The 12,351-nt window shown below is 49.2% G+C and overlaps 1 long non-coding RNA gene across 2 annotated transcripts in view; it reads left to right on the forward strand.

The window, feature by feature from the left end:
- LOC135918263 (uncharacterized) overlaps positions 1-12,351 on the forward strand; it is a 75,793-nt gene that overhangs the window by 11,809 nt on the left and 51,633 nt on the right. The gene's annotated exons all lie outside the window — the stretch shown is intronic.

The following is a 12,351-nucleotide window of genomic DNA, read 5'->3' on the forward strand; positions in this document are numbered from 1 at the left end:
CTTGAAGTCCTTTAGTTAGGCATAGTAGGGGGAAAGCAAAATGTCTGCTATAGAGATTGCTAAAAGCGACTGGAGGTTTGGTAGCAGAAAAGTAGGGAGGCCACGAACAGCGGAGGTATGCAACAACAAAGTTCCGAACAGTGGTTCAGGAAGTTTGATGCTGGGAATTACTCGTGTGTTATTTTTGTAAAAAGATAAGTAGGGCATTAAACAAAATAATCAAGAGCTTGGTGGCGCAACTCACTGCCTAGTTTCAAACGGGGTGCTCACAACATTCATTCATCCTTCCAAGGCACCATTGCAGGACCTATGAGCTTCTATGTGAGTTTCACTGTCGTGCCGACATATAGAATATTTTTAGGGGGCTGCAAAAGAAATTTAAAAAGAATCCTGTGGCAGATAGCACAATTCTAGCCCTTCGTCGAAATTACTTGGTGAGGTGGCCGTTACTTCAACGAAGAAACGAAATGCTCATTTGACTAATTAGCACAATTCCGCCAATTAACTTCTCATAAAATCAATTGACAACTCATAATTAAGTTTACAGATTAAAGATAGTGAGTTCAAAAGGGGTATTCTCTTGGAATGAATTCTAAGGAGCGAACCATTTTCAAGATAGAATTTTCAGTGCCCGATGAAATTCGCTAGCATTCCAGTTACAACTTTTTTTAAAGAAAACGCTCCTTTACGCATTTAAACAAAAAAAAGCAATTAGAACATCAATGGATATTGTGTCCTACCAAAGCAAGTTCTGCTTTAAGGCATACCGTTTGCCAGGCCGCGTGCTATAGCAGATGCCCATGTCACGACTTTTTCAGTACACAACTGATTTGATCATTCAGCTTGCCCGCCGGATACAATTTGTCTATACGCAAATTTATTTGCATAATTACTGCAGACCTATTCTCTTAACAAGCAGCAGCTCTATGCCAGCTTCTGGTTTCCTACTGTGGTGAAATAGGTAGCGCACCTGCCGAGTCGGCGCCAAAAACTGGACCCAGTGTCACGGCATACCCCCGAGAGTGAACCTTCCGCGTGGTTTTGCACGCGCTCGAGCGTGGAAGCGCGAAATGGCCAGGGTCGCACGTGCAGTGAGGAGAAATAAAGAAGCAAAACGCTGACGAATCGGCAAGTACATGAACACAGCGCTCAGCGAATCTGCTAAAAACGCGTGGCTAAGGCAGCCTAGAGAAGGCGAAGAGACACCGTCGGCAGGGAGACGGAGATGAAAAGAGGAGCCAGGAAGATGCGTTGGCTTGTGTCGGACGTCACCGTTAGGGAAGCAGTCAGCGTCCGAGCGATGCAACCCCGAAGTGTGAGTGCGTGGAGGTAGAGGCGATGAACGCTGTATAGGGACGCTGATCTTGCTTGACCCATGCCCTGTACCTGTACTTTTTGTTTGGATGTTTTAATAAGCTCTTGTGTGCGGCGATTGTTGCCGTTCGTTCCTTGCTGCCCTCGGAGGCATCACTGACACCCAGAATGTTAAACCTGCTCCCAGAACCACATCTTAACAATGGCGTCCGCGACGGAGGCTTTCTGAGTTATTAAGAAAGTCGGAGCAGCAGAGTCAGGGATAGCAGCTGAGTGCTGCAGAGAAAAAGGGCATGGATAAATTAATTACAGTGGGTGAAACGCTTGGTTTGAAAGGCGCAGAGCTTAGAGTATGGGCCTAGGAGGAAGCAAAGAAAGCACGTGACGAGAGAGCGCAGGCACTTGAAGGCGATAACCGTAGGTCGACTTCGAGCGCGAGGTTTTACAGGAAAAGTTGCACCTTGAAAAGCTTCGCGTGCTACTACCTCCGTCCTGTGCAGCTGCCATGGCTGAGGAACAGGTGGCAGCTCCGCCCAAAAACTTAATCACCCCTCACAAGCTTATTCCACTCTTTATTGAAAAAAGGGATGACTTAGCCGCCTAGGTTCAAAGATTCGAGCGTGTCGCTACCGCTCAGGCGTGGCCTAAAGAGAACTGGGCTTCTGCTTTTAGTATTTGCCTTTCGGGGAGCGCTTCAACTATTATAGGCCGAATGTCCCCAGAGGAGTCCTTAGATTATGAAAAGCTGAAAATGAGCCTTCTACAGGAGTATCGTTGTTAGACTAGTGATGGCTACCGTGAGAGGTTTAGAGGAGTTATGCCGCAAGATAGAGAAACAGCCCGCCAGCTTGCAGCAAGGCTCTCAGGATATTTCGACAGGTGGATTGAAACAACCAAAATTGAGATGTCATTCGAGGCTCTGAGAGAGAAGATTATAATAGAGCAGTACATGAATCGCTGCCACAAGGGTCTCGTTGTTGTCATCAAAGAAAGGAAATGTTTTTCGCTTAAAGAAGTAGTAGCTACAAGAGATAATTGCCTAGACACACACGGACAAAAATCCCTAGATCCTAGGCAAGCTTCCGGCACCGATGAGAAGGTCTGTACCGACAGAGAAGGTAAACCTTCCGGATGGAAGTTCGGATTTCTGTGTACAAAGAAATGGTACTTGTGCGACATACTAGGACATAGTGCGGCGGATTGCCGTCCATATACCAAACAAAATACTTAATCGACCTGTGTAAAAAAAAGTGGACGATTTCGCCGCCGTACTGACAACTGTCCGCAGACCAGAAGCGGGGCCGCTCAAGCCTCCTGCGTCATAAACCCTCAAGATGGGGAAGCATTTGTCGCGCTGGAAACGGGAGAAAAAATTCCGCTCGTGAATGCAGCATTCGGGAAACATGCCACATCTATCGGTAACTTACCGGTGAGGAGGGGACGAATGGGAGATAGACTCATTAGTGTTCTTCGAGATACAGTCTGCAACACGGTGATAGTCCGCAAAGGTCTTGTACCAAGTGAAAATTTTACTCGTAAGTGCAATCCTGTGTTCCTGCTGGACAGAACCATGCAATACGTTCCAGAGGCTGCAATTGAGATCGATACACCGTTCTTCTCAGGAAATGTATTTGCCAAATGTAGGAATAACCCCTTGTGGGATCCCGTCCTTGCAAACATCGAAGGGGTATCTCTGATAGACAACTGGATTGGAAGGCAGCCGTTCTGTGAGGGAAGTCCCAATTTTCTACATAAAGAACTGTCGGTCAGGGAAAAGGAGGAGGCACAAGAACCTCTCAAGTCTGAAGATGAAGCCTGTCAGTCAAGAGAAACCTGTATGCCTTATCAGCCTTCTCAAGTGGCCTGTGGAGTACAGCCAGAGGGAATGAAAGATCTCTTTGCTGTGCCTTTTGCAAATATGAGCCAACCGGAACGAAAAAAGTTTATCGAACACCGCATGCAAGATGTTACGCTTCGAAAGTGCATTGACGGATTGGGAAAACGGTTTGCCTCCCATGCTGGACATGAGTCCGAATATATAGTCGAAAACAATGTGCGTTACAGAAAACATAAATTTCCATCTGCAAAAGAAGCAAAATAGCTGGTGGTACCGAGACCCTATATATCGACAGTGCTGAAGCTAGGACATGGTCTCCTTGCGGGTCACCAGGGAATTAAAAGGACTACAGGCAAAGAAAGTGACCGCCGAGTTCTACTGGCCAGGTATCAGTGAAGACATAAGGAGGTTTGTCAAGTTCTGCGATATATGTCAGAGAACTATTCCAGAACACCTTGTCCCATGGGCCCCTCTGGGCCACATGCCTATTATTGAGACCCTGTTCCAAAGAGTTGGAATCCATGTCATGGGGTCGTTGAAGCCTTGTTCTCAGAGCGGGAACAAATATATTCTCACGATGGTGCATTTTGCTGCATGGTATGCTGATGCTGTAGATTTGCCAACAATAGAAACCAAAGTGGTAGCTGAAGCGCTGCTCGAAATGTTCCCCAGCGTTGGAAGAGGAAGAGGTGGAGAAACACTTATTTAAAAAAGAAAGGACAAGCAGTTGTCTTTCTGCTTGTGCGGGAGGCGCCCTTAGTCCAGGGCTCTGCGGCTCTTGCTGTCTGCCGTGCCCGCCATACCGGTTGTTGCTGGTTACGAGGGTCCCAGCTGGTCAGCACGGCCTCCCATTGCTCGGGTGTGGGGTTGGGTATTTGCGGGGCTGCCTTGACGTTGCGGCACGCCCATGCGGTGTGATACAGGGAACCGTAGTCGTTACAAAGGGGACATTAGTATGAGTATAGTGTAGGGTGTATTGCGTGTAGTCTGCTTAAATGGGGATATCTATTGGTTTGTAATTATCGCCATGTTACGGAGTCATCACGTGAGAGGGTCTTGTGTGGAGATGGGTATTGTCATCTGTTCAGTCTGTGGTGTTGTAGTATGGCGTTGTATTGTAAAGGTATGGGCTCCATAGAAGGGGCCGTACCCCTCTCTTGTGGCGCCCGGGAGGCATGAGCTCGGGCTACAGCGTGCGCACGCTGATTTCCACGGAAGGACTCGTGTCCTGGAGTTCACACTAATTCAACGTCGAGGCTTGCTTGAGGAGTCAGTGGGCGATCGAAGATATTCTGCCTCTCGCGTAGCTACGGCAAGCTGCCTGGGAGTCGGTATTAATTGTTATGTACTCGTTGGTCAGACTAGAGGGGATGGCCAAGGCGATGGCTGTCTCCTCCGCTACGAGGGCGCTGGCAGTGCGGACCGTCATCGACACCACCTCGAAGGCTATGGTCGACAACGCTGGCCATCATGGCTTCTTTTTGGGGGTACTGCACGGTATCTGTGTATAGTGTGGTGGGGAGACTTCCATATTTTTTCTCTAAAGTCTTTGGACGTGCTTGGCGACGACCGGCATGATGTTCCTGGTGCCTGCGTCTGGGGATAGGGGCTAACTTTATCTGCTCCCGGAAGTTGGGGACCAGATCGATTGCTTTTTCGAGGCCTTTGTCGTGTAGGGGGTAGCCTAGGCGCGCTGGGACTGTTCTTCCTGTTGGTGTCAGGGCTAGGCGTTCTCATTGGCTTTTGAGGTGGGCGTCTATAATTTCTCTTATTGTATTGCATTATGGACTCCAAGGGCTTCAAGCTTGAGTGTCACTGTTGTCGGTGGTAGGCCGAGTGCTTGCTTGTATGCTTTCCGAAGAAGTACATCTAATTGATCTATCTCCTTGGGAGTGAGGGGTAAGTACGGGGCAGCGTAGGCAATGCGGCTGATTATCAGGGCCTGAACGAGTTGTGTTATGTCGTCTTCTTTCAGTCCGTATTGTTTGGTGGTGATGCGGCTGACCATTCGCATGACTGAGAAGGTGGTCTGCCTGACACGTTCGATGGTGTATTCGCCTCCACAGTCGTGTTGTAAGTGGAGGCCGAGAATGCGGACGCGGTTTACTGTTTTTCGTCGAGGGTAAGTGTGATGGAGGGTATTTCATTGGGTTTTCTTCGTGATTTCTGTCGAACGACCAATAGTTCCGACTTCTCGGGGGAACACCGAAGACCGTTTGTTTTTTCATATTGCTGGACGACGTCGATCACTTGCTGAAAGGCGTCTTGTTTCACTCCTTCTGCACCAGTGGTGGTGAAGTTAGGAATATCATCGGCGTATATTCCATGCCTGATTTCTGGTATTGCGTTGAGTTTGTCAGGTAATTTCATCATAGGAATTTTGAGAAGGGTGGGTGACAGAACAGCACCTTGTGCGATTCCTTTGTTGCGGGTTGTAGGTAACGTCGGAGTTCTGAGTGAGCCAATGCCTATTGTGGCCGTGCGGTTGATTAGAAAGGCGCGTATGTAATTGTAGGTTTTACGATCACAGTTCGTGAGACTTAGATATTTAAGGATGGTTTGGTGAGCCACATTGTCGAAAGCACCTTGGAGATCGAGTGCTAGAATCGCTCCGGTGTTGTGTGGTGAGATGTGTTGAAGGACTTGTTCCCTTAGCTGAAGAAGGATGTCGTGGGTAGAAAGGTGGGGCCAGAATGCGAACATTGTATCGGGAAAGAGACCGCTGGATTCTAGGTAAGGTTCAAGTCAGTTCAGAATGAGATGTTCCAGAAGCTTGCCTAGGCATGAAGTCAGTGATATCGGTCTCACATTTTCTAAGCTGGAGAGCTTGCCTGGCTTAGGAATGAGTATGATGTCCACGTGCTTCCAGTCTGCTTGTATCGTACCCGCTTCCCAATGATGATTAAGAGGTCAGTAACAGATTGAATGGCGCCATCCTCCAGATTTCGCAGGAGTTTGTTATTTATTTTGTCCTTGCCTGGGGTGGTGTTTTGTGTGAGTGCACGGAGTGCTTGTTGCACCTCAGTGATAGTGATCGGCTTGTCGAGGTTGAAATCCTCGCTCCCGCTATACGTTGGAGGTTGTCCTTGTGCGGGTTCGAAATCGCCTATGTACCGCGCCCGCAGTTCCTCCAGGTTTTCGTCATCAGAACCCTGATGGTTGTGGAGGATAAGTTGGATTGTTTGCTGGCTGACTGCCTTGCTTTGTGTGGGGTCAAGAAGATGGCGTAGCAGCGACCATGGTTTGGCCGTGCTAAGATTTCCCTGCAACTTGTTGCATCATTATCGCCATTTGTGACGGGTGAGCTCCCCAGTATAATATTCCGCGGTTGCCGTGAGTTTCGCTATACGTAGTTTCAGTTTACGATTATGTTTTTGGCACTTCCATCTCCTAACAACGCCTCGACGGGCTTCCCACAGGTGAAGAAGGTGCGGCGGTCGGTATGTCTGTGGTGAGTGTGATCTGGTTTTAATGTCTGCTTACGTCTTGTTGGAGCTCTCGTGCCCACTACTCGAGATCCGTAATGCCCGTTGAGGAGTCATCCGCTCGCTCTTTGCGAAAAGGTGTCCAAACTGTGAGTGTTGTCTTTTTTATCGGGGGGCGTGCATGCGTAGCGTTCAATGTGGTGGCAAGTATGCACTGGTCCCTGCCCAGAGTTTTATCCGTGTTGTGCCAGGTAGCTTGTTGTTTCCCTTTAGTGAGGGTGAGGTCCGGGCATGTATCTCGGGAGACGCTGTTTCCTAGACGTGTGGGGCAAGCAGGGTTGGTGAGGATAGTGAGACGATGCTGCTGTATCGTGTACTGAAGTGCAGTGCCTTTTGATGTGGCTGTCGTGTTGCTCCATGCCTGGTGAGCCGCGTTGAAGTCGCCTACCATCAGCAGACTATTGTTTTCGGCTATGCCAATCGCTTTAGTGATCAAGTAGTCGAACTTGGCCTGCTTCTGCTTGGGTGGGCTGTAGATATTCAGTATGAGAAGGCTTTTTCGGCCTCGTTGGAGCGGTAGGATCTATATTAGGTTATGATCGACGTCACTGCCGTCTATTGTGTGTTGTGTGGTTGTGAGCGTTTTAACTGTAAGTGTGGCCACGCGGCTTTCAGGCGTGGTGGTATGTGTGTTGTAGCCAGTTTAAGCTGGATGTGTGCCTGTTTCCTGCATTGCGATTACGCTTGGTGTCGTTTTGGCATTACTTATATACAGTCTCAATGATCCTTGCTTGCGTTTGTAGCTGCGACAATTCCATTGCACGATTAGGAGCGGGTTTTCATTCCTGTGGTTGGTCTTGCTATTCATCATGGCTTACGGGTGGATTGGCAGGGTGTCCATGCTCTACTTCCTGTTGTGCAAGTGCTCTCACTTGCTTGCGTCGCTGATCTTTTGCGAGTCGCGTTTCTTCAATTACACTTGCCAGTTGCTGGATGCTTTGTTGCATTGCTAGAAGCTGCTATTGCAATACATTGACTTTCTCCTCGACTTGTGCGATTTCTCTTGGTTTTGCTGATTCCGCGAGAATAATGGGTTGAGAACGTTGCGAAGATGACGGCATTGAGGGTGCGGTTATTGGTGTGGAATGCTGAGTGGCCGTAGGATTGGCGTATAGTTCTGCAATGTGCGTGCGAAGTTTGTTGTTTTCTTCATGAGGGCGTTTGTTTTCTTCTCTGATAGCCTGTAATTCAGCTAGAATTTGCAGTTGAATATCAGTATTGTGTATGGGTAAGGAATTATGTGGAGTGGGTGGTGTGTGTAGACGTGATGAGAGGGTGTTATCTTGGTGGACTATATGAGAGGGGAAAAGCCGTGCTGACCAGCTCAGCACTTGTGATCCCAGCACAGCAGGTCCGCTGAGGTTCTGGGTCACTCCTTGTTGGTTCGGCAAGCAGGAGCGAGACCTGGAGCGGGAACGCTTGCGTTGCTGCTCTGTACATGACCGAGACTTGGATGGTGAGTAGTCCCGGCGGCTGGTACTTTGGGATGCTGAGGATGCCTTCTTCAGTAGATCAGGGCACTCCTTGGAAGCCGTAGGAAGAGGCCCCTGGCGTAAGGCGAACCGGGGGTTGCAAGGGTGGTCTTGAGTGGAGTTCCGTGTACCACACTGGGGCCATACGTTTGCTTTTGGAGTTGGGCATACATCGGTCCGGTGGTTGACTTGTGGCAGATGCGGCAGAAATGCGTGGTTGGTCGGTATGGTTTGCATCGCATTTCACCGCTGTAGTATCGCATGTAGAAGGGTACAGCCTTGCCAGTGAAAGTGATCACTGCCGCAGCGGTTTGTCCGAGCATACGGACGTGTAATATTTCTCGGCCAGGTGCATAGAGCCTGTTAAGAAGGACTTCTGTGGGAGTTCCTGCTGGAATGCCGTCAATGACCCCTTTGACGGAGCTGTCGGGCGCCGCCACGTATGCCGTGACTGCGAATTCTCGACCGCCCAGGTGAATTGTAGTGACGTGAGGGATGCTCATAGCTAGCTCTTCATTTGGTGTGCTAGCAATAGCGACGTTTTGTACTGGGTCAATTCTTACAGTGCGGGTCCGTAAGTGCTCAGTGGTGGGGCGTTGACATGCCAGCTTGATGCCTTCAGCAACCTGAGGCGTGGTCTAGGTGGCAACCTTGAGTCCCTCTCGGAGGCGGATGATTACATTGAGGTCGTTTCGGGCAACGGTGAGAGTCGGGGTTGGAAGGGTGCATTGGTAGCAGTCGATGTTTTTTTCCGACCGTACTTAACAGTGAGCCAGTCTCCGACGGCAGGTTCATCAGGAAGTGAGATTTGTGCGTGGTCAAGATTCATCTCGGTCCCATCATTGCTGGGCATTGGTGCGCCGAACTGGGTCAGGGCCTTCGGTTAGGCCGTACCCGAGGCTTAGCTGGGCGGGCGCCTCTTGCAAAGTTCAGAGACCGGTAAATCGTGGAGCAAGGGACTCATTGCGTTGGCTTACCTCGTGAAATATTGAGTGACCAGGGCCGAACATTTACCTCAGAATTATTGGTAGAGATTGGCCGCTTACTCTGCATTCATCAGCTTGCTACAACCCCAATCATTCTATGTGCAATGGACTCGTTGAGAGATTCAATGCGACACTGAAATGAATGCTCTGTGGGGTTCCTCTTCTTTTTGCACATTGGGAGGTTCCACAAGAGAACTTAGGATTCTCGCCCTTCGAGTTCTTATATGGCCGCCATGTCCGAGGTACTATGACGCACTCTAAGAAAAATTCCGTTGAAAACGAGAGTAACTGGGCCGTTAGTCCTAAAAAGGGCGCTTTCGTCCCTCAAAGGACTAACTGCATGAATGTGCGTGCCGTGTGCAAATTTCGGAGAGAAAGTGTTTAGCCCCTGGTGAGAAAGAGAACAACGGGAGCACAAACGACAACAGTTACTCCGCACGCACTTCGCTGTTTTCATCCGTGTCATGGAGCGATGCGGCGAGAACGGTATTGTCAATAAATCGTGAATAGTTCGAAGTTCATGCACTGTCTATTGAACTACATGCAAAGCAGCACCTTGCCTCTTCTTGAGAAAACTGCGTGAAATTTAAAAGCTGGAATGTGAAGAGCCATGCCCTTAATTAGTGCGCAAACCATAAGTGAGCGATACACATTAAACGCGCCAGTCATTGAGAGACGGCTAGATTTTCTTGGTCACTAGTACTTAAGTTCCTTTCGTTCCAAGGAGGTTACGAACTTAACTGAAGCGATATGTAGCTCAAACGGGACACGCTAAGCGACTGAGAAATTGGCCTTCTCTGTCGTCTTGGGTGCCCCGTTTGGGGTGCTACACGTATACGTCGCTTTGTGGCTTAGTTTATGTCACCCTAAGAACACTCGGGCTGATTTTGCAGTCGCCTATGGTTGCAAGTACACTCAACGTCAGAGTCTCACTCCATAGCATGCACAAAATGCCGAGTCGCTTTTATGTTGCCGCACTTGCGTTACGATGCTTAACCTTGTCTCAATATCCGGTCCTGTCAACCAACCACCGTGCTGAAGGGATAGAGTGCCTGACTTGTGAGCGATAGGACTTGAGTTGAATCTTACTTTCGGACACGCTTGTTTTTTTTCAGCAAAGTGAATTTTAATTCAGGGTATAAATGCCTAATTTCATTAATACAACCTTAGCGGAACATCGGAAAGAATTATCGCTACTACTTAGAGGAGCATCGGAAAAGGGCAACTGTTTGTCCTCGAATGAGTAAGCGCATGCGGAGTAACAGTTCATCGCATGTCTGTTAGTCCCCAAAAAGACTAACCTCCCTAGCCCTTTTAATCATTTTTTTCTTAGTGCAGTGTTGAAAGAACTATGGACAAAAGATATGCCCCTTGACATAGAAACAAAAACTACTTACAAATATGTTGTAGACTTACGTAATCGCCTTGAGAAGACCTGCAAAACACCACACGAAGAGTTGAGAAACGTCAAAAAAATTACCGACGATTACGTTACTTCCTAATGCGAAATTTGAGCGCAGCAAATAAGCTGTTTCACCTTTTCGATAGATTGAGGCAAAGAAATCGAGCAACACATGTATGCGCTATCACAGAATTTTTTTTTATTTTTCACACGTATTCCTTTAACAAAGACTCCACTAACAGTTCTTGACAGTCATGAAGGAAGCTTTGTGGTCGGAGAAATAGACTGATATATGTTCGACTTGGTACACCAATGCTTGATTCTCAAAGACGAGATCTATACAAGTGCCTCGCGAGGTTGTCACAGCCGTGGGACGCGTTACGAGCGAGAGGAACGGGATCTTCTCCCGCATAAGTGTTAGGAAATTGCTGTTTGTCTTTATGTCAACATTAAAGTGCCCCACTACTAACATCGGTGTGGATCGATGGACGGTTAATGCGAGTTGCAGGAAGTGCACGACGTCTTTCGTGAGTGCGGTAGCGGACTCACGAAAGCGGTATCAGTCGGTCGCTGCTAGCGCTGGGGGGATGAAAGGGGGGCGGAGCTGGTTACGAGGCCGACGATAACGCCGACGACGACGCGAAACCCAGGAACGGACGCCAAAGAGCCATTTGTGTAGCCAGCCCTCCTCCACAGTCTCTCCTCCTCCCTTCCATCATCCTCCCTCGCCCGGAGAGCCGACAGCGCGCATGCGCGGCGGCGGAGCAGCAGATTCGTCGGCGAGCTGGTTACGAGGCCGACGACAACGCCGACGACGACGACGACGACAACGCCGACGACGACGACGACGCGAAACCCAGGAACGGACGCCAAAGAGCTGCGCTCTAAAACAGCCCGAAGGTCCGCTACGACGGAAAGAGCCGTCCTCGGGAGCTGAACGCCGGCGACAAAGTTTTCGTCCTAAGTTTTGAAGATGAAGCCCGCGCGGGCGCGCACTTCGGCCACGTCGCAGATTGCATTGATGACACACGAGCGCCGACAACGCGTTCCTACGGCGTCCGCCAACGGAGTCTACTACGGCACCCGCGATATGCGTGGTCAACGCCTTTGTTGATGCCGTGGTTGTCTCCACTCTGTATGCGAAGCAGTGACGAGGCACACCAGCAGCCGCCGGAGAAGAATGCCCCTCCTCCCTCGCCTGACCTCCCTGCCTCACGCCCGACAGGAGAGGGCACGTATCCGGGCCGCGTTCATCGCTCACTCACGCGAGATTGAACCGCATTCGCCGGCTCACCCTGATATGCTTTCACTCATACGGAACCTCACAGCGACGCTGACGGCAGAAATGCGCATGGAGTGTCCATATAGTTGATGTCGCAATAAAACGGAACTAATCAACTTGGCAAGCCTTAGTCGGAGAGTGCTTACAGAGGTGGCAGAAGCACGCAAAGCGATCGCTTAAGAACATCGTCCCGAAACAAAACTTACGTTTGCTCCACAAGGTACGCCGACATGGATAATGGCCCTACAAAGACGCGTTCGTCGTCGAAATCCGCTGCATGTTTCTTTTCGTGAGGCACAGTTTTTATTGTCGGTTCAGCAAAGCTTTCTTTACACCGGTTCCCACAGTGTGCGTGAGCAAAGCGTTTTGGCTGTCGAATATATGCTCCAGCCTACTTAGCGTTCGATATTTATAATAATATCTAAATACTGAATTCTAGTTTCTTTAGTTTTTACAAAGAGAATAATTAAACGTATCACGAAATTGTTGGGAGAACGCAGTTCCAACGCCGCGAAAGGCAGTTGGTGGTTTCCCTAACAAGTACCTTTAAAAAGGTATGCTGATTTCGGAATC

The sequence above is a fragment of the Dermacentor albipictus genome, chromosome 2 (genome assembly GCF_038994185.2).
Source record: "Dermacentor albipictus isolate Rhodes 1998 colony chromosome 2, USDA_Dalb.pri_finalv2, whole genome shotgun sequence".
In the NCBI taxonomy this organism is placed as follows: Eukaryota; Metazoa; Arthropoda; class Arachnida; order Ixodida; family Ixodidae; genus Dermacentor; species Dermacentor albipictus.